The sequence below is a fragment of the Pollicipes pollicipes genome, unplaced genomic scaffold (genome assembly GCF_011947565.3).
Source record: "Pollicipes pollicipes isolate AB1234 unplaced genomic scaffold, Ppol_2.1 Scaffold_4219;HRSCAF=4965_pilon_pilon_pilon, whole genome shotgun sequence".
Classification (NCBI taxonomy): domain Eukaryota; kingdom Metazoa; phylum Arthropoda; class Thecostraca; order Pollicipedomorpha; family Pollicipedidae; genus Pollicipes; species Pollicipes pollicipes.
The window spans coordinates 9,039,724-9,043,395 of NW_023596448.1; positions in this window are offsets into that span (position 1 = coordinate 9,039,724).

The window sequence follows — 3,672 nt, forward strand, 5'->3', positions numbered from 1 at the left end:
TTGTTATCACAGGGTCCTCCGTGTCGGCGAACCAGACCGGTGGCGTCCGCGAGTACGTCTCCTGGGGGCGGCCGGGGCGCATCGGGTCACACGCAGCCACCGAATGTAGGGCACTGACGGGGCGGAGCCACCGTGACACACCGCCACAGCTCTCGCCCGGCGACGGCTGGGAACAAGTACTTGACATAGGGTCACGAACGTGCCCAGTCTGATCCCCCTTGGGTGACGGATGATGTTGATCACGATTGATGATGGTCCGATGACTGCACATGTTTCTACGCATTCGCAACGCCCGCTACACCGCGCTTCGAGCGCACTGCGTCATCACTGATAACATGGTCTCATTGACAACATGTTTCCAAGTTGTCAATGATTAATCTGAGACTTAAAATGACATCATGGCATGGAGTCACAAGATGACATAAAACATCAATCAGGAGATGGTGATACCAGAAAATGTGCCATTACATGACTGGATGAGAAAGATGTGCCAGCACAAAGACAGCAATGCACTTGACAGACCGAGCCATTCAGGCTTTCACAAGACATGCTAGCATAATATGAGCATGAACAGCTGCCACTCAATCCAGTTGTGAAATGAGCTGGAAAGTACTCTACTAAGGAAAGAAAGCACTTGAAAGCAAGCAAAAGACCCACAAAATGATCTAATTGGTTGTGAAAACCACAAAAAGTAATGCCAATGGCAGTGAAAAAAGCCATAGTAAGTGGAATGAAACTCAAAACTTGTAAGATTTTCATAGGAAGTAGACCAAGTGGACTTCACACAAAACTTGGAACAGGGGAGATGCAGCTGGGCATCAGGCATAGTGGCCTTTATGCCAATGTTGCTTTAAGAGGGTCTTCTGACCCACAAACCATGGTAGTTACAAAATGCATGATGCTTGCTTTTGTTTACTAATGTTGGGGAGGCCATCAATTACATGAATTCCAAGGGTGAAACCAGGACTGTCTCAAGCAAAGGGCTTAGAGCTCCAAGCATATGACTGCACAGATTTTCAGATTTCTTTCAGGAACCTTCTATGGTAGAAGGAACTGGTCAGTGGAGAGGATCCTTGCACACTGGGGCCCTCCCTTGGCTGTGCCCCTGATGGATTCACATATCTTGGAATTAAATGGAAACCCAGCATTATAGAATCATACCTGACATGTGGCCTTGGAATAAAAACCAATGACCCAAAATAAAAAAATTAATGCAAATTACGAGACAACCCCACTTAAAAAGTACTTGCCTTATAACTCATTCTCTAAGTGCGGCATACTTATATTCACATCATCATCCATCATTGTCCATGCTTATATTCACAACACATCATCCATTAATTCCCAGGATGGTGTTCTTAAAAATCAAGGTAGGTACAGACAGCAAAACATCTCTAACATTTTGCTCATCAATGCACCACTTCAAGCTGATTTCTAACCAACATTTTTCAATTTGATGGCAGAGATATCACAAGGAGCCATAAGAGAAATTTGGAAAAAAGCTGTCCCAACACATCAATGGAAACCATTCTTCTGGCAAATATATGCAAATTGGATAACGTTACCATGAGTTACTTACCCCAGATGGCACAGAATTCATTCTGAACTGATGTCAAGGAGCATGATGAGCTTTATTTCCAGCCTTAATTTTTGCACAGCAGATAATTCAATGTTTGAGCACGTCACAAGCACATAGGCACAAAATGTGAGAGAAGATAGTGTTTATTGTCATGATAGGCATTTTCACAAAGTGTTACAAACACAACAAGAATTTCATGGGAGTTCAATTTCATTCACAAAATCATGTCTCAATATGACATTTTGTATCTACTTGTGACAAAGCAAGTTTTCAAGGCATTGCAACCAGCAAGAAACTAAACTAATCTTATGGTAGCTGATAAATATCAGTGTCTCGCACAAGAGTAAGAGAAGCTCTCAATTATGAAACAAAATATCTTGAGGGGACATAACATATTTGCCAAAGAGCTCAGGAAAGACATATAATTATGAGGGTCTAAATCAAGAAGTGGTCATCAAGGTTTAAGCAATAACATCTTCTGGATGGTGTTGTTCATGGGAACACAACTTTATGAGCTAAAGAATTAAATTTTCAGTATTAACAGATACCAAAACATAAATATTTTTACTTTTACCAGCACAAATTAACAAAATACTGCATGAAGTAGATGAGCTGCAACCATTAATTCTGTCATTTCTAAATTCTGCTTACAATCTATCAAAAGCTGCAGGCTACAGCATCATGAGCAACCAGATAATGAACACAAAATTGTACTGTTAAATAGCATAATGAAAGAACTTTTGTGTTGTTATGTAGCAGTCAATGCACTGTTATGTAGCCATTTGCCAGACATATTGCTCTAAGGCTAAATTCACTGAATATGAGCAGGGTAAGTCAAGGTGTGCTGGCAAACAGAAATGTACCAAATGAATCCAGAGTACACCACATCATTCTTATTGTTATTTTTTCCTCACATGGTTGTAACACTTACAAAATAAGCCAGATCTTAGGGTGCATTCATTGAATCACAGAATGGTTTTGAAAAGTTATGATAATGACTGTCTGTGCGAATGCAATGCATGCAAACGCAGCTATTGTAAATAGCTAAGGAACCGCCAAAATCACACCTCTTCTCACTACTGACAAGGTACCATGTTAGTAGGCATCACAATCTACAAACATGATGGACATGAACAGGACCTTGTTATGGCTGGGGCAAACAATGAAAGTTACGATGGCTCCTTTATTTTTTACAAGGGCAAATAATAAAACAGGTGGAATATCATACCATGAAGCAGCTCATGCCACTGGATGCCCAGTATACCAAAATCCATGCAATGCACATTTCACCATTTATACAAGGTAGGTGAGCTGTGTTTCAGGCTTGTGTGTGGGAGCTCATGCTAGGCCAACATCTTCCTTTGCCCTTTTCCATTTCCCTACATCTTCCAATTCTTTTTGTTTGAAACACTTCCTCAAAGCATGTTTCCTTACAGTTACCCTCACAATATTATTTTCAACTGAAATATTGACTCTAGTCTGCCAACACTTCAGTTGGTGACAACTGTGCACCAGACTCAGAGAACTTTATCTAAATGTACATGCTCTGAAATTTTAGCAGCATTGCTGTTGCTATGCCAGACATGTTTGATGCAGCATGTATTTGTTTAATGTCAGGCCTGTAGCCAACACCAGGACAGGCTTTCCATTTTTGGGCATTGGCCTGGGTTGAAGAAAATGACCAATATAACTCATTCTCTGACCCAAATTGAGCAGCCTGGTGCCTTTCAAGGGTGGGATTTAAGCTGTGCTTCATGACTTGCCATGATCCTTGCTATTACTTACAGATTGGCTGGCATTCAAGAATCAAATTGGCCATATAATTAATGATTGCTCTACTTCTGGTGCTATGAAAAAATCAATGAGACAGGATTACCAAACCAATAACACTACTTCATACCTACACAGAGACAATGTAATGAAACAGTAAGCCTAAGCAATGACATTTTAGGGCAGTAAGTGGAACAAGGTATGGTGGCTGACGGTACATGCAAGTGCGTTCTGAGGAATATGCCATCCTGCTATAATATTTCGAGCAGTGAAATAACACTGATTCCTTATGAGCAAGCATTGCAGAGTTGGCTTTAGTGGCA